Here is a 19,504-nt window from a genome sequence, read left to right as displayed (position 1 = left end):
TGGTGTCTGTAATTTATCTGTGGAGAGGGTCTGGGTTTGGGTCTTGTGTGGTTGATTGGAGATGGCGTTCTGTGTGCCTCTGGTTCTGGTGTCGGTTTTTGTGGGGAGGGCTAATTTCCAGATGTCTGGCAGGCGGGACGTGTCGTCACGCTTGTTCATGTTGTGAGGGTGTTTCTCTATCTCGATGGCTTCCATGATTATTCTCTTGTGGTGATGTTCCATGTTAAAGAGCAATTTGGAATCTGCAAAATTAATTTCGTGTCCTGTTTCTTTCATGTGTTGGTAAAGAGAGGAAGTTTTTTCTTCTTTTTTGACGGCATTCTTGTGTTCTGCGATACGTGCATTTATTCGTCTGTTTGTTTGTCCAATGTACGTGGCTGGGCTCCCTAGGACACACTATCTACCGGAAAAAAACACACACCAACCGCTACTTACATGCACAATCACACCACCACCCTGCACAAATAAACTCCGTAGCCAAGACTCTCATCTCCAGAACCAAACGCCTGGCTGACAAAGACCACTTGACAACTGAGTTACAGAATCTCTCAAATGTGTTAATCGCCAACGGATACCAGCAAAACAGGGTTACGAAGCTAATCCAAAAAGAAACACCCCCCAAAAACCAAGACACAAAAGAAAACAATGGCATGGCCCTCCTTCCTTATATCAAGGGCACTACAGATAAAATTAGCAAAATCCTCCATAAACACAATATCAAAACAGCCTTTTGCACCAACCAAAAAATAGCCAATATCCTCAGAAACCCAAAAGATAAAATCCAGTTAGAAAACCAAGGGGTCTATGAAATACCCTGCAAAGTCTGCCCAGCCACGTACATTGGACAAACAAACAGACGAATAAATGCACGTATCGCAGAACACAAGAATGCCGTCAAAAAAGAAGAAAAAACTTCCTCTCTTTACCAACACATGAAAGAAACAGGACACGAAATTAATTTTGCAGATTCCAAATTGCTCTTTAACATGGAACATCACCACAAGAGAATAATCATGGAAGCCATCGAGATAGAGAAACACCCTCACAACATGAACAAGCGTGACGACACGTCCCGCCTGCCAGACATCTGGAAATTAGCCCTCCCCACAAAAACCGACACCAGAACCAGAGGCACACAGAACGCCATCTCCAATCAACCACACAAGACCCAAACCCAGACCCTCTCCACAGATAAATTACAGACACCATCCAGTAGCCAAACCATAGTGGCACCTCCGGATGCTGCACCCCCCTGCAATCCCTACACAGATCTGGCTGGCACAGGGCACAAAACCACAGCTCGCCCCTATACACGAAGCCAAGCCAGAGCACAACTAAGTGCAGTACAGCCATCTTCTCAGAAAAACTCTTTACAAGGTCAAGAGGTCAAGACACGAAAGCTTTAGCAACTAATCCACACCTAATGACCCTCCTAAGTGGTACTCAGAATATCACTCAAGTAATCACTCAAGATATCCCTCAAGTAATTAATGAACAAAAGAAGAAAAGGCACATTAACCTAGGAACTTCCTCTCTGCCCAGAACGTTGGAGGCTATACACCACACCCCCTCAACAGTATTTATAGGAACTCAAACACTGAGATCCTGCTCTGTTCTAGTAACAAGAAGCCGAAAGCACCAGCCTGAAGATGACGAGTGAGACCTCGTCGAAACGTCGCCTAGACACCCCAACTCTTACACGGGAAGACACCCGAAGACACCAAAACCTACATATATATATATATATATATATTTGCTTTCGTAGATTTTCACGGGTACAGGAATGCAGGTTTTGGTGCCACATAGTGGCACCTCCGGATGCTGCACCCCCCTGCAATCCCTACACAGATCTGGCTGGCACAGGGCACAAAACCACAGCTCGCCCCTATACTCGAAGCCAAGCCAGAGCACAACTAAGTGCAGTACAGCCATCTTCTCAGAAAAACTCTTCACAAGCTCAAGAGGTCAAGACACGAAAGCTTCAGCAACTAATCCACACCTAATGACCCTCCTAAGTGGTACTTAGAATATCACTCAAGAAATCACTCAAGATATCCCTCAAGTAATTAATGAACAAAAGAAGAAAAGGCACACTAACCTGGAACTTCCTCTCTGCCCAGAACGTTGGAGGCTATACACCACACCCCCTCTACAGTATTTATAGGAACTCAAACACTGAGATCCTGCTCTGTTCCAGTAACAAGAAGCCGAAAGCACCAGCCTGAAGATGACGAGTGAGACCTCGTCGAAACGTCGCCTAGACACCCCAACTCTTACACGGGAAGACACCCGAAGACACCAAAACCTGCATATATATATATATATATATATATATATATATATATATATATATATATATATATATATATATTCATAACTGCATATATAAACCACATGTCTGAAACCCCACAGAAAAAGTCCTGAAACCATATTGTCCCTTCCAAATTGACCTCAAATATTTCTCTGCAAGGTCGAAGGAAAATGGAAAATCCTCCCCATTGTCTTCTCCTTCACAAATACTGTCTTAAGGGTATGACTGTGTATGAATAGGGTGAACCTGTGACCTGGCCCAGGAACTAAGTATTTGTCATTGCAAAAGACTGGCCAGGCTCCCCAGGGTATCTAATCAAGTGACCATTAACAGGTAACCTGCCAGACAGGAGGTAAACAACGCACTCAGATTCCTGTTGTAGACAGTCTTTTCTGTGATGTAGGTATGATGTTTGGGGGGGTGGTCTTGGGTTACACCCCTTCTGTGATGTATGTATGATGTATGGGGGGTGGTGGTCTTGAGCTTCAGGGAAGGCAATTTAAAACGTCTATATAAGGGCAGGGACACCTTTGTTCTCGGTCCTCCTCCTTTCCTGCGAGTGAGGGGAGCACCCTGTTGCAACAGTTCAATAAAGATCAGGCTTACGAGCTGCTTTGCTTCTCAATATTCTCTGGTTGGCCTCTGTTATCTTCTCCGACCGATGGAGAACCTACAAAGGACTCTATAAGGGCTCTTGTGTTCCCCATAAGTGAATAAGGGCAGATTTTTGTTTATTACACATGTCAGCTGAGCAACCCAGGACCCTCAGAAGTGCATGCCATTGTCTTCGAGACAGACAGATGCCATCAACAGTCACCAAAGCAAACAAAACTAACACTGGCCACCATGTGTACTCTGTTTCTATTCCACATCAACCCATTCCACATTAAAATTCACATGCGACAGAAAAAAGGAGGAAAGAAGTTCAGAAAAATGTGTTGTATTGTGGGAATGTCTCATACTGATAATATGGCAAGACCTTAAGCATCCCTATATTTCTCTTTCCCTTTGTGCTCTGTCCACCATAATTGGCTTAAAGTTGAAGTTGGTGGGACGCAGGTGGCGCTGTGGGTAAAACCTCAGTGCCTAGGACTTGCCAATCGCATGGTCGGCGGTTCGAATCCCCGCGGCGGGGTGTGCTCACGTCGTTCGGTCCCAGCACCTGCCCACCTAGCAGTTCGAAAGTACAGTGGTGCCCCGCAAGACGAATGCCTCGCAAGACGGAAAACTCGCTAGACAAAAGAGTTTTCCGTTTTGGAGGTGCTTCACAAAACGAATCTTCTATGGGCTTGCTTCGCAAGATGAAAATGTCTTGCAAGTTCCTGCAGGGTTTTTTTCCTCCCCCCCTTTTTCTAAGCCGCTAAGCCGCTTATCAGCTGATCTGATAAGCCGATAAGCCGCTAACAGCCGCTAAAAGCCGCTAATAGCGCTAATCCGCTAATCCGTCAATGGGCTTGCTTCGCAAGACGAAAAAACCGCTAGACGAAGAGAATCACAGAACGGATTCTTTTCGTCTTGCGAGGCACCACTGTACCTCCGGGTGCAAGTAGATAAATAGGGACCGCTTACCAGCGGGAAGGTAAACGGCGTTCCGTGTGCTGCGCTGGCTCGCCAGATGCAGCTTGTCACGCTGGCCACGTGACCCGGAAGTGTCTGCGGACAGCGCTGGCTCCCGGCCTATAGAGTGAGATGAGCGCACAACCCTAGAGTCTGGCAAGACTGGCCCAACTTTTTTAAAGTTGAAGTTGCCTTCCCCAGCCAGATGTTTCAAACGACAACTCCCATCATAAACCTCAGCCAGCATGTGCTGATGGGAATTGTAGTTCAAAACATTTGTAGGGTACTAGGTTGAGGAAGGCAGCTCTAAAGGGTACAGTTTCTATTATATATCTATTGCATTTTATAAATGTTGCAAACTGCTTTTGGACTGCAGCCAAAATGTGGGATGTAATTAAATAAATACCTGCCCCCCCGGAAAAAAAATCACTGGAAAAATAAGTCATCCAAGAACTGTGGGAAAATCTGTTAATGCCAATAAAACCCACATCATTATCTGACTGTTAAACAGACTGTGAGTGTGTTAAGGTACTGATGACTTTACGAAGTCAACAGAAATGAAAAAAATAATAATGAAAAATTACAGTGATAATGAAACTTGTTGTTGATGTCCTATACATTTCCAAACGATAAAGATCTTGATTCTTAATATGCAAGTTTCCATTGTAATTTGAATGCTGAAGCGATCAAGTTTTTCTCTTTGACATCTTCCTAACCTTTACGTATTTACTGACATTAGCTCTCCAAGTCTTTGCTACCAAAAGCAATACTACAGCGAGAAATGTGATTGTAAACTAAGCCCACACTCCTATGAATACTTACTTAGGACTGGGAGTACATTCCATTGAATTAAATGGGACTTTCTTCTGCTAGCACCTTAAAGACTAATAAATGTATTATGGCAAAGACTTTCCCATCTCCTCCAATGTTTCTCAGATGAAAATAGGGACATCCTAGTCCATCCCCTACAACATTTTCACTGATGAAAATAGTGACGGCTTCTGCCATTCCGGGACTGTTCCTGGAAAATCAGGACATTTGGAGGGTATGCTTTTATTGACTCAAGTCCATTTCATCAAATACATGAAATGTTATCCTCATTTGACTGGTATGGGGGATCTACATGGGTGTAGAGAGAAAAATGAAAACAGTGAGAATAAATGAAAATAGTTACTGCCAACTGTGGATAAAACATCATGCACGTGATGAAATATACTCAAGCTCATGAAAGTATGCTGTAACAAATTTGTTAGCATTTAAGATTAACAAATTTATCCTGTTGTATGTTTACTCTGGGGGACGTGGGTGGTGCTGTGGGTTAAACCACTGAGCCTAGGACTTGTCGATCAGAAGGTCGGTGGTTCGAATCCCCGCAATGGGGTGAGCTCCTCTTGCTCGGTCCCTGCGCCTGCCAACCTAGCAGTTTGAAAGCACATCAAAGTGCAAGTAGATAAATAGGTACCACTCCGGCGGGAAGGTAAACGGCATTTCCGTGCGCTGCTTTGGTTCGTCAGAAGCGGCTTAGTCATGCTGGCCATGTGACCCGGAAGCTGTTCGCTGGCTCCCTTGGCCAATAAAGTGAGATGAGCGCCGCAACCCCAGAGTCGGCCACGACCTAATGGTCAGGGGTCCCTTTACCTTATGTTTAACAGTACCAAATTTATTATGGCACAAGCTTTTGAGGGTTAAAGTCCACGTCATGTTTTTATTGTAATTATTGATATGTTTTGATTATTGATTTTATATATGTAAATTGATTTAATTCTATCGATTTTTAATTGTATTTTAACGATCAATTTTTCTATGTGTTTAGTGGTTCTTGTTTTTATCTGTAAGCTGTCTTGAGTCCCATCAGGGGAAAAGGCGTGTTATAAATATATACAAATAATAATAAAGATAATAAACGACTGGGGGGGGGGGAATCAGCAGAAGTTTCATAAGACTCTTCACTGATTTTTTAATATTATTTTTACAAAGTGATTCATCACATGCTTACTAAATAAATACCACTGAGTTCAATGGCTCTTGTAAGTGTGCTTAGGATTTTCAGCCTTGATACCGTATTTGGTAACATTCTTCAAAACACCAGCTGTAAAACATTCACAAAATACAGCTTTTGTGAATTTTTAAAAATGTAGTCATTCTAACAGTACAGATGTCAAGTGCTTTAACAGTTAATGCTGGTACTTCTGTTGTGGTGTATGGAACTAAGGACTTTTCTTGAAGAGTACTCTCCACGTTCATTCCTATGGCAAGCCCTGACAATTAAAATTCACTTTATACTACTTAAGTCTGTAGTATTCATCTACCACGGCAGTTTCACTCCTTGAAAGTACAGGGGAGATACTATCACCTGCCTGGTCAAAATGCTCAGGTAGAGCTTGAGATGAAAAATGAAATTAGGCACCCAAAAGAGAAGGTGCTATAGTAAGGGCAACTGGGCTTTTTCAGAAAATAACAAGTAGCTTTTCAGACCGGCCCTGCATAAGAAACCTCTATGGTTCTAGGCTCAGTGTCTATAGCATTAAGTACTAAGAGCCCCAGTAATATTGTACAATTCATTCCTCCTGGGGGTGTATGGGGTGCTAGGGAAATGGTAGTACGACCTTGACAGATTAGAGAACTGGGCCAAAACAAACAAGATGAATTTTAACAGGGAGAAATGTAAAGTATTGCACTTGGGCAAAAAAAATGAGAGGCACAAATACAAGATGGGTGACACCTGGATTGAGAGCAGTACATGTGAAAAGGAACTAGGAGTCTTGGTTGACCACAAACTTGACATGAGCCAACAGTGTGACGCGGCAGCTAAAAAAGCCAATGCAATTCTGGGCTGCATCAATAGGAGTATAGCATCTAGATCAAGGGAAGTAATAGTGCCACTGTATTCTGCTCTGGTCAGACCTCACCTGGAGTACTGTGTCCATTCTGGGCACCACAGTTCAAGAAGGACACTGACAAATTGGAACGTGTCCAGAGGAGGGCAACCAAAATGGTCAAAGGCCTGGAAACGATGCCTTATGAGGAACGGCTAAGGGAGCTGGGCATGTTTAGCCTGGAGAAGAGGAGGTTAAGGGGTGATATGATAGCCATGTTCAAATATATAAAAGGATGTCACATAGAGGAGGGAGAAAGGTTGTTTTCTGCTGCTCCAGAGAAGCGGACACGGAGCAATGGATCCTGTCAAGGAACTGACATTGGAGCTAGAGGGGGAGGGAAGGCTCTCAAATGATGCTGGAGAAGGGCCCAGCAGGGAGAGAGGCAGCTCCGCAGATGGGGAAGCAAATCAGCGCAACACCAGGGATAAAGGGGGGCAGATGGGGGAATCGTTGAGATGGCTCCAGGACTCTTCACCGGACACCAGCAGGGAGAGCATGGGTCCTCCGCTACCCACGCCCACCCTGCGCAGAAGACTTCCCCGCAGGGAGAGTAGGAGGAGACTTGGCGTCAAACAACTTTTATGTTGGAAAAGGTTTAAGAAACGCCCACTGACGGATTCTGCTAGCGACTGAGGCAGCCACGAAGTGAAGGGCTGCCCAGACAGAAAGGTTTAACAAGGCAACACAGCCAGGAGTGGCGGTAACTTACGCACGAGCAACCCATACCCATTACAGATCCAAACTACAAGAAAGAAGATTCCACCTAAACATTAGGAAGAACTTCCTGACAGTAAGAGCTGTTCGACAGTGGAATTTGCTGCCAAGGAGTGTGGTGGAGTCTCCTTCTTTGGAGGTCTTTAAGCAGAGGCTTGACAACCATATGTCAGGAGTGCTCTGATGGTGTTTCCTGCTTGGCAGGGGGTTGGACTCGATGGCCCTTGTGGTCTCTTCCAACTCTATCATTCTATGATTCTATGATTCCCCAGCTCCACTCCTGCAACAGTTCCAAAAGCTCCCTCTAAAGGAAACAATTTCTATATGTATCCATCCTTTTAAGCACAGATCCAGCCACTGAGCTAGTTTCAATTTACAGTTACTTTTTTTCCTCCTTTTTAAATGTAAAAGGAAGCAATTGAAACAATGTATTACTCTTTTTTAACTATCTGTCAACGTCGTTTTATTCTCAGTCAATGAACTTTCCCAAAGCGTCAATCTTGCTGACAGTCTGTTCCCAGGTTCGAAACGGTGGTGATTTATCTTTCTTCACTCTCTCTCCTGCAGGCTTAAACAATAGAATTTTCCCCCTCTGGGCTGGCTCTTGGTTTTAAGTTCTATTGCTTTTCATCTATTGTGCTAAGGGTACTATTGGGATATGTATCATAAAGGACCCCTAACCATTAGGTCCAGTCGCGGACAACTCTGGGGTTGCAGCGCTCATCTCGCTTTATTGGCCGAGGGAGCCGGCGTACAGCTTCCGGTTCATGTGGCCAGCATGACTAAGCCACTTCTGGCGAACCAGAGCAGCGCACAGAAACGCCGTTTACCTACCCACTGGAGCAGTACCTATTTATCTACTTGCACTGGCATGCTTTCGAACTGCTAGGTTGGCAGAAGCTGGGACCGAGCAACGGGAGCTCACCCCATCACGGGGATTCGAACCGCCGACCTTCTGATTGGCAAGCCCTAGGCGCAGTGGCTTAACCCGCAGTGCCAGCCAGGTCCTGATATGTATCATAGTGTTTTTTAAATGCTTAAGTGTTACTTTTTGTATTTTTAACACTTATATATCCCTTTACTAGCAAGTGAGACCTGAAGCAGCAAAATGTTGCTGCGTATCCCTATTCCTAGGACAAGTCCTCCTGTTCAGGGCTCCTGCCAGCCTTGTAGTCCTGCTCAGACCTCACAGGATGGGGTGTGAAGTTTCAGGTGGAAGGAAAGGGGGGAAAGTCACTTCAAACGTCATTTTCATTTACAAAAAGCAGCTGCTGGGTTTTGTGTGTGTGGTGGAGTCAGGACTGTAGTGTAAGGTAGGCACTTGAACCATTCCTCCCCAGGCTGTTCTCCCACTGATAATCTCCCTCCGAATCTGAGGCTACTATTTGCATCCATTGGTAAAATTTAGGGGGACACAGTATCCCCCCACCTGCAGGTGTCTTTTGAAAAATAAAAAGACACGAGATTTCTGTCACAGAACTGCCAATATCATGGCAGTTTGACTCTACATCAGTGGTTCTCAAAGGATGTGGTAGGAGAGGATAGCAAGTGTGGCCAGAAGATTCAAGGACAATCAAATAAACATTTGAACATTTCAGTACAGTATAAAAAAATTGGAGGGGGGGAATGCAACCAGAAACAGTATCCATGCCTCTGCTCAAGAGCATTTGCTGTTCTTATATGCTGTTCTCTATGGCATATTGTTGTGAACAGCGATTTTAAACTCTGACAAATATGAAAGATCAGAAATGAGAAAGGCCTCTTTGTATTGACGAGGAGATGAGAGTTCGCCTCAAATCAAACCTCATATAAATGAAATTTCCTGGCAAAAGCAAGCTCACACCTCTCACTGAGCTTGCATTCGTACTTAAGGTACATATGCAAGAGGCACGTTTATATTTTGGGAATGATTCGAGTTATTGATGTAACTGCATTCTTTGATCCTTTCTGTATGTCCCATGATCATATTATAAAGTACAGTGGTGCCTCGCAAGACGAAATTAATTCGTTCCGCAAGTTTTTTCTTCTTGCGAGTTTTTCATCTTGCGAAGCATGGTTTCCCATAGGAATGCATTGAAAATCAATTAATGCGTTCCTATGGAAACCGCTTGCCAGGCTGGCGGTGCGGAGAAGGGCTTTTCTCCCCACCGCAAGCCTTCAGGACAGGTACGGGAACAGAGGGGAAGGGGCGCAGCGCTTCTCCTCTGTTCCCGGGGCTTGCGGTGGGAGGAGGGTTTTTCCTCCCCACCGCCAACATTCAGAACAGCATTCTGAATGTTGGCGGTGGGAAGGAAAACCCTCCTCCCACCGCAAGTCTTCAGGACAGCCATCCGAAGGCTGGCGCGGGGAGAAGGGCTTTCCGCCCCACCGCCAGCCTTCGGAGGAGGTCCGAGGACAGTGGGGAAGACGCGCTGCGCTTCCCTGCTGTCCCGGAGATTTCCCTATGGGCTTTCGTCTTGCGAAGGAAGCCCATAGGGAAATTCGTTTTGCGAAGCGCCTCCAAAACGGAAAACCCTTTCATCTAGCGGGTTTTCCGTCTTGCGAGGCGTTCGTCTTGCGGGGCACCACTGTAGTGAGTGTTTTGTGTTATAAATCAAGCACTACCAGGAGTTGTTTCCTTTTGTTTTCCAATGTATTTCTTATCCATAATAAAAACTGGTGTGGCACTAGCAATTTTTTATTTTAAATGTGTGGCCCACGGAAAAAAGCTTGAGAACCACTACTCTACACATTCACTCAGAAGTACCATATTTTTCGCTCTATAAGACGCACTAGACCACAAGACACACCTAGTTTTTGGAGGAGGAAAACAAGAAAAAAAATATTCTGAATCTCAGAAGCCAGAACAGCAAGAGGGATCGCTGCGCAGTGCAAGCAGCAATCCCTCTTGCTGTTCTGGCTTCTGGGATAGCTGCGCAGCCTGCATTCGCTCCATAAGACGCACACACATTTCCCCTTACTTTTTAGGAGGGAAAAAGTGAGTCTTATAGAGCAAAAAATACGGTAAGTTTCACTGATCTCAGTGGGATCCAATCCCGCTTCCGGATGACCTGTTTATTCAACATACATTCTGAATGGTTTCCACAGAGTTTGTAGCTAAATATACTACTCCTGCCACCAGCAGGAGGTGGCAAGGCCAGAGCAGTACATGCGGGTATGCAATGGAGATACCAAGAGGCATCTCTTGGCTGCCATCACATGAGGCCTTTCACTATTTAATTAGTTTTTTCTCAGGCCGCACTGCGTGAGATTGAAAAGCACGGGCAGATGCCCCACGGTAGGCCATTTGTTATTACAAAGCCATTTAATGGATCTCTTTGCATGAAAAGGTTTCGTTTCTCCTTTAATGCTGGTGTGCTGTGACCAGTTCCCTGATTAACCACCCGCCTGCATCACAGCAGCCGAAGGAGCTAGGCTAGCAGACACATCTGCCTCTTCGGATTATGGTGGCCGAGAAACCTGAACCCAGTGAATACATTTCTGTCATGCTGAGAGAAAGCACTGTCTGCACTCGCACATCTTACTCACTGAGAAAAAGCCTGAGGCTGGGAATCCTGTTTCTCATAAGCCAGAGAGTCCTATAAAAGTTTTTATGTTCCTTTGGAGTGCTGGAGAAGCCTACAGTGCTTAGTTCTATGTGTGGTAAAAAATTGAGCCATGAAGGACTGGAGCAGAAATGGAAACGCTTTATTTCTTCGCCCTCAATTTTCTCTTGACCCTATTTGGGGCCAGAGATTGAAACATGGTGGGAAATTTGAAGAAAACAAAACTATTTTTTTAAAAAAAAAATCAGAGTGATGAGTAAAGTTACATTTATTGCATTTATGAGGATTTCATTACTAGCTTTTTCTCAAGAAATTTGAGCTCCTGCTTGTTTCTTTTCTTTCTTTCTTTTTATATTTATACAAATTTTGAAGTCTGATATTAGCACTGTCCAATTTATGCATCCACTTGCCACAGTGCTGGCTGTTTATTTTCTAAATTTTTGCCCCTTTCCCCATGTGCAGATTTTATTACGGCATTAGCTTTCGTGAATTACATCCCACTGCATCAAATGCATGGTAGGTCTAGTACAGTGCAAACCTCCGCTTTCCTACTCAGAAGTAAGCCCTATTGAGGTAGGTGTGTTTAGGACTGCAGTTGGGCAGAGCAATCCTAATGTGAGGAGGGGACTGCAGACAAGAAGAAGGGGATTCATTGCTGTATTTGCATCTCTGCTGGCCAGGCTGCTTCACTGGAGAATTCCCCACCTCCCCACCCCTGTGCTGGCACCTTGGGAAATCTGAGGAGCTTTAAAGTGGATCCAGCAATGCAAAGCATCTAGCACTGCCACCCTGTTTGGGGGCAATACCCTGTTTGAGGGCTATTAGTTACTGCTCTTGAGGGAAATGCAGTAGTAGCTTCCTACTTGCCAGAGGCTATTTAAGAGGGAACTATGCACCATCTCATCACCGCCTGCCAAATAGAAGGGGAAGAAATGGAGGCAGTGAGAGATTTTACTTTCTTGGGCTCCATGATCACTGCAGATGGTGACAGCAGCCACGAAATCAAAAGACGCCTGCTTCTTGGGAGAAAAGCAATGACAAACCTAGACAGCATCTTAAAAAATAGAGACATCACCTTGCCAACAAAGGTCCATATAGTTAAAGCTATGGTCTTCCCAGTAGTGATGTATGGAAGTGAGAGCTGAACCATAAAGAAGGCTGATCGCCGAAGAATTGATGCTTTTGAATTATGGTGCTGGAGGAGACTCTTGAGAGTCCCATGGACTGCAAGAAGATCAAACCTCTCCATTCTGAAGGAAATCAGCCCTGAGTGCTCACTGGAAGGACAGATCGTGAAGCTGAGGCTCCAAGACTTTGGCCACCTCATGAGAAGAGAAGAGTCCCTGGAAAAGACCCTGATGTTGGGAAAGATGGAGGGCACAAGGAGAAGGGGACAACAGAGGACGAGATGCTGGGACAGTGTTCTCGAAGCTACCAGCATGAGGGAGGCAGTGGAAGACAGGAGGGCCTGGTGTGCTCTGGTCCAGGGGTCACGAAGAGGCAGACACGACTAACTACTAAACAACAACATGCACCACCCTAGCATTTCAATATGTGTGTGTGTGTTTAGGAATTCAGCCTGCTAGTTTGTCACGTCCATACAAAAACCAAATAGGCACAGCATAATTAAATGCAAATCCATAACTGAATTATTAAAAGTCAGGTGTGCATAAAGCAATCTTATCACATGAATGTTCCTTAAAAATTGCCTTCCTGCTGCTAATAAAAAAAGAGACTGCTTTTCACATGAGCAGCCTAGCTTTAATTGCCAGTGAAAAACCAGAAACTTTTTGCAGATTGGATTAGGGGTCAAAAAGAACTAAGAGGGGAAGAAAATCCCAGACTCTAATCACTTTATGAATAGAGCAATTAGACAGAGAATGAGGAACAACATCTACTACCTGAGTTCTTCTAAATACAATGCCTCTGAGCATACAGAATGTTCTTGTAATGGCCAAGGGCATTTGCTAAAATCTCCAGAGTAAATGCATGCCTTTTGATAAAACATTGATATTGCAAAGTCCATCTCCAATTTGATTTATGTACAGCACAGAGTTATGTTATGTGCTTTAGAATCAATATACTCATCTACAAGTAAACATAATGTCCCAATGCATTTTTTATTTTGCCTTAGGTTTTCCCTTTTCTTTCGTCTTGTCCCTTCTTTTGCATTGCATTTCTGTTTTATTATGCTGTTATACCAGCCAACATTTTTCTGATTAAAATAGGGACCCTCCATTCCATAATGATAATTGTACTATGTATACCCCACACATATTAGTGGGTTGCCCCAGGCTCTTTGGACAGCATCCAACATATATAAAAACATAATAAAACATTTAAGAAAAACCCTTCCCTATACAGGATTGCCTTCAGACTGCTCGGGGGTTGGATAACTCTACACCCTCCAACATTTCTCTCCATTAAAATAGGGACATCCTAAGGAAAAGCGGGAGATTCTGGGATCAAATCAGAAACTGGGACGGCTTCTCTAAATCAAGGATGTCCCTGGAAAATAGGGATACTTGGAGGGTCTGTGCTGTTAACTCCTTGTTTCCACTTAGTGGCTCAACTAGCAGGAGATAACTGAAGTATTTGTAAAGCAAAATCTATCTGGACTTAGAAGGGGCTCTATGAGTGATGCAGTATAAAAGCATTTTCAAACATGCTGTCGTATGTCTCTGATAGCCTCTGGCTCGGATCAAGCGGGGGTGAGAGGGGATATGTGCCCTAGGCAGCAGGTCAGAAGAAGTGGCAAAATAGCATCCTATTTGGGAGAGGGGGCATCGGCAGCAGTGCAGACCTTTGTCCCCCTATGGAAAAATGTGTAGATTTGGCACTCGTCAGCCTGTTGTGCTCTTTTTTGTGCATACATGAATGATGAAAAGGGTTTCCAATAAACCAGAATCCAGATTTAAATTTGATTAAGGTGTATGTGAAAATGATAGCTTTTTAACCATTTAACACATGGTTTATCTCGCTTGCTTCTGACGTTAGCTGTAGTATGAGGCAAGGTGAAGCGGCCATTTCTGATATCTTTAAAAGCAGATGAGTTGGAGACTGAAACAATTGATCTAAAAGGCAAAATCCACCAAGACGGTCTTATCCCTGATTCATAGTGAGGATAAGTCATGGATATAAATCTACCTATTCTATAGGGAACTCCCATTCTTCCTGAAGAATCTAAAAGTGTCACAAATTTCCAATCTTTAGTTGTGGCTGGGGCAAACCAGTCAGATGGGCAGCCTATAAATAAAATTATTATAAAATTATTAATAATATGCAAAAGGCCCACTGAAATTAACATGCCCTTGTGCATTCTCCCCTCATTTCAATGAAGCATGCAAAGGAGAACATCTTCATGTTTGTCCTCCATATTAAATTGTGTGTTCTATAAAGGTGCCATCTGGATTTTCTGCTTGAGGCACCAACATGTCCTGGATGGATCCTGTGTTCTGGTTAGGGCTGTAGAATTTCAGGTTATTCTCTCACTAGCTGCAAAATATGGTTGGAATCCCTACTGGGAGAAACCTTTGCTTAAAATTGAAGAAAATGTGAGTGTGCTAAAGCAGCAAATTCTGTCTTGGCTGATGATGATTAAAGCAATTTTCAAGGCAAGAGGAAACAAATGCCTTGAGAAATTTGAGTCAGACATTTCAGGGACCACGGTGCGTTGAGGGGGACTGCATAAAGGCACACACAAAAAGATGATTAGGTGAAATGAGGAATAAAATAGGGAGCAGCTTGGGAAAAGCAAAGCTAGAAAAACGCTGCACAGATTACAAATTACACAGCAGAAGGATGTGGACAGAGCCACAGTGGCTCTATTCGTAAAAATATTCATTGAACGGGTAGAGAGATGTGGAATCAAGAACGCACCTGATGTCCCTGTTCCCAAACTCTGAGTGTTCACTCAGAGGTACAAATAAAGTTGGTGCATTGGCTCTGTACACATAATCAGTAACTCTGCTTTTTGCAAAGCCAATTGCACAGAGAGGGCCTTCAGATAAATGCTTGGAGTGGAGAAGGCAATCCTTGCACCACCACCTCCTTCAATACCGTTCACAGCATATGCAAAAAGAACTAAGAAATGCGAACAGCTTATGTGTTTATAAAGAGAACCTTCAATAAAAAGGTGAACATGAAACCCCCAAAGAAGAGAAGCAAAAGGCTAGAGACCTCGCCGACAAGCTAATGCTAATGTCTGTGTGACATTTGTATCGCTGGAGAGAAAATGGTGTAGCGCATGAGTAGGCAAACTAAGACCCAGGGGCCGGATCCGTACCAATCGCCTTCTAAATCCGGCCCCCAGCGTGTTTTTACATGAGTAAAATGTGCCCTTTTGTTTAAAATGCATCTCTGGGTTATTTGTGGGGCATACGAATTCGTTCATTTCCCCCCCTTCAAAATATAGTCCGGCCCCCCACAAGGTCTGAGCGACGGTGGACCGGCCCCCTGCTGAAGAAGTTTGCTGACCACTGGTGTATTGTCTAAAATGCAGAAGACAACTTATCTTCTATAAGCAAGAACCTGTCATTGTGCTATGGGTGTGGTTGAGTCCACCAAACACATTCTCTTGAATGTGTTCATACCAAGAACTAACTTAGTTGGTCTTTAAGGTGCTACTGGAAGGAATTTTTTTTATTTTGACTATGGCAGACCAACACGGCTACCCATCTGTAACATTCTCTTGACTTGCCCTTCTTATGCAGAGCTTAGACAAAATTTTATAGACCCACTCCTATGTCAATCTAGCTTCCTATCCGGAGAAAACCAGGTTTTACACTTACTGAATAACGTCACTAGAGCTATACCTTCCTTGGTGACCAAATTTCTTTTTTTAGCTTTTAAGCGTCGCAAGACTATAATTGAATGTATTGATATGGGGCTATCTGTCTAGCCCATTTTAGTGTTGGCTAAGTTCAAAAATCCTCCTGGAGCTTTTAACTGTGTATTGATAAATGTACTTTTTCTGACTGACGGTCGAATAAAAAGGTTGATTGATTCTATAAGCAAGAGGGAGAATGTTCTCTTTTTTTACCTCCCTAGAAAATCAACTTGCATAGGGGCTGGCCAGGGATGGGGTGAATGTGTCAGATTATCAAGTCACTTGGCCAAAAATATCCAGCTCCCACTGACTTATTATAGGACTGGTTTATAAAACAGGGAAATTGTGTCCTTACCTCTTTCTTTCTTTCTTTCTTTCTTTCTTTCTTTCTTTCTTTCTTTCTTTCTTTCTTTCTCTGTCTGTATTTCTCTTCTGTTCTTTCTCTCTGAAAGATGAGTTCCTCGCCAGGTGTTAACGCAATGAAGAGCTGAAGGAAGAAGGGGGGAAAACCCTCCCTCTTACTCTCAAAATACTGAAAAAAGCCAGTAAAGTTCAGAAAGCCACTCAGCATTTCTGGTTTCTCCATCCCCTCCCTTCCCCTTGCACCGGAAAACAACAAACGGGGGGGGGGGGAACCCAGCTGGTTCTGGGTTGGACTTCAGAGACTTTCAAGAGAACTGCATTTGGGGTCATTTGGGGCACTCTGTGGGCATCGAGTTGCTTTTGGTGTTAGTTAGAAAACTACAAGCAGAAGTTATAATGAATCTTTCTAATGGATTTCTAGTTTCTCAGTTTAATTTTCAACACATGTCAGCTTGCTTACTCTCTCGGACTGGCCAGAAATCACTGTGAAAAAATTAAATAATCTATTTCCTCTAACTGACTTCCTTCATCCTCTACATGGTTCTCTTTTTATTTTTGGTAAACTGTCTCCTTCTTGGAAGAACTGAACTGAACTATGGTGTACACACACACACACACACACACACACACACACACACACACGGTTGACTATCTGTTTTGTAGAAGTTTCCGTACGTTATTATGTATTATTTGTATTTCTTTGTTTTTCGTTTGTGTTTTTTCCCCTCTTTTGATTGCGTATTATTATTTTCATGTGCAGTTTTACAAGTGTGTGTGTATGTGTTGTAAATAAACTCAATGAAAATAAATAAATAATCTATTTCCTCATGCATCAACAAAAACACGCAGATTCTGTTCAAGTAGAGGGGTTTGCTGCCTCTGTGAGGGGTGGGCCTCATTGTGTTTCTTTGGTCTTAAAAACTGAGTGCTTTTTCGCAGTGGTGTCCAAACTTTTTTCAAAGAGGGCCAGATTTGATGAAGTGAAGGGTCGTGGGGGCCGACCAAAAAGTTGTTGACATTTTTTAAGGACTGAAGTTGTTCAGCTTTTTTTAGGGTTGGAGTTGTTAAACTTCTTTTAGGGTTGAAGTTGTTGAGGTTTTTTTAGGATTTTACCCCAGGAAATAAATTGCCACAGGGGCTGGATTAAACCGACTGGCGGGCCGGATTAGGCCCCCGAAACGGACTTTGGACACGCCTGCGTGACTAAGGCCTCAGTGAGAAGACCAAGGAACTTACTTCCCTGAAAACTGCCATTTTTGCCAGTCTTTCAGAGGAGTAATCATGCCTGTTGCAGCAAAGCCAGCAAAGAGTCTTGTAGCACAATAATTTAGCAAACTGAAGAGCCCACTTTGTCAAATGCATAATGTTATGTACTGAAGTTCTCACCCTGGGCCAGCAGGGGGATACTGTAGATAGTTATGCAAATGAAGGATCGAAAAGTGACGTTCAGTGATTGGATAGTTTTAGAAAATGGCAACAGTTGCATTGTTCTGGAGCTCTATATAAGCAGGCTGACTGAGCTCCTCAGCCTAGTTCTGTTCTGGCATCTGAATAAAGAAGAGCTGTTTAAAGAATCGCTGTGTCGTCTGACATGTTCGCCCACAACTTAACACATAAAGTGCCATCAGCAGATACATAAACGTACAAGTAGGGCATGTTGTACAAGGCCATGGAGAAAAAAGTTGTAAACAGTGAGGCTAAACAGCCATGGAAGCTAAGAAATAGAACGTGTCTGTATCACTTTTATCATGCGAAACTTAAATGCACACAAGAGACGAAGCATGACCAATAACACATGCTAAGACTATGAGTGCTATTTAACTTTTTACTCAGAGGAGACCAACTGAAATTAATGAACATAAGTTAGGCCCATTAATCTCAATAGGTCCACATTTAAATTCCACCCAAACTATCTTGGGCCCCGTCTGCACTATAAAGCAGTATCACACCACTTTAATCCGTCATGGCTTCCCCTCAGGAAGAGTAGTTAAGGGAGCTGAGAGATGTTAGGAGACACCTATTTCCCTCACAGAGTTACCATTTCCAGAGTTACCTACAAAGAGGGTTTGACTGCTAAAAACCATTCTGAGAATTGCAGCTCTGTGAGGGAATTGTAGCTCCAATAGCTCCCAGGATTATTTGGGGAAAGCCATGGCGGTTTAAAGTGGTGTGACACTGCTTTAAATGTATTGTGTGGATGAGGCCTTAATCAGGCTCACGGACATCTAGATTGTTGCAGATTTTGAATTACCGCAGTGTAGTCGGAAAGATTGTGTTTATCACCCGTGACTATGAAAGATCACTCCGTCATTGTACTGTTTACAGTTGGGCTTTGCATGGAAATTTCACAGAATTTCTTACATGTCAAGGCCTTTTGGGCCGCACTGTTTATAGTCTCTTCCCTCCTGCCCCAAATTTTGTGAAGACTGCCATGAAAAGCTGATGCTGTCAGATTATCAAACTGAAAGCATCACCTCAGAGCTTCAAAATTCTCACTTTGAGTGTTCAGATGTCACATACAGGAGGGGGCAGGAGAGACTTAGTCTCTTCTTGAACTGCCTTGCTTCCTCACAGCAGTACAACAAGCCATTTCACAACTTCAAATGGAGGGTGTTTAAGACATATTATGAATACAAATAAAGTCATTAATTGGTACCTGTATGCCACTTTGTGAGTAATTTTTCCTTGAAAGAAGATTGTAAATTTGTAGAATCAATAATAAAACACAATATGGCGATTGAGTCTTGATTGCCCATTCATTATCAAGCCACATCCAAGACTTTGCGTTAGCTGGCATGGCTCAAAGCGCCATTAAATTGTTCAGGATGCCAACATAAATATCTGTACCTCATTTTGCTGAATTTCAGTGATTTGTCTTCTTTGGAGGAGTGCGGTGGGGCTGCTGTGGTTTCTCACCCACACTTCGTTGGTTGCTTTCTATGAATCCCTGCCTAGGTAACCCAGAGGAACTCCAAAGCCCCCAGAAGCGACTGAGATTTCATTTCTCTGCCACCCACTCCTTCCTTGACAGTGCTACTTGCACCCCATTCTATGGTGGGAGGGGTGGGCACCGCATTGGTTTACAGGTGAGGAGACAGAGTGGCATACATTGTGGGTAAGACAGCAAATACCACAAACGTCACAGCCATGTCTGAACTGATATGCAGCATAAGACACGTCTTTCATGTTTGCTGTAAGTCGCGGAGGCAGCCAAAACATGAAGCAAAGGAAGGCCGTCTCAGGCAGTGAGTTCTGAGTGCCATTGAGAATGCACAGAATGAGAGAGGCATATCTGACAGACAGGGCA

At 43.7% G+C, this 19,504-nt stretch overlaps 1 protein-coding gene across 3 annotated transcripts in view; it reads right to left on the bottom strand.

Annotated features, from left to right (window-relative positions):
* Positions 1–16,622, bottom strand: part of CD4 (CD4 molecule) — a 35,574-nt gene extending 18,952 nt beyond the window's left edge. The window contains exon 1 of one of the 3 annotated variants that reach the window (XM_081176675.1): positions 16,190–16,622. The gene's annotated coding sequence lies outside the window, so the exon portion shown is untranslated. The remainder of the gene's footprint in view (positions 1–16,189) is intronic. The other 2 variants (XM_081176678.1, XM_081176677.1) reach the window with 2 other exon arrangements.
* Between the last annotated feature and the right edge of the window lie 2,882 nt (positions 16,623–19,504).

Source organism: Podarcis bocagei (genome assembly GCF_964188305.1).
Source record: "Podarcis bocagei genome assembly, chromosome: 17".
NCBI lineage: Eukaryota > Metazoa > Chordata > Lepidosauria > Squamata > Lacertidae > Podarcis > Podarcis bocagei.
Note: the sequence above shows the minus strand (reverse complement) of the source record. Positions and strands in the feature narration are given on the sequence as shown.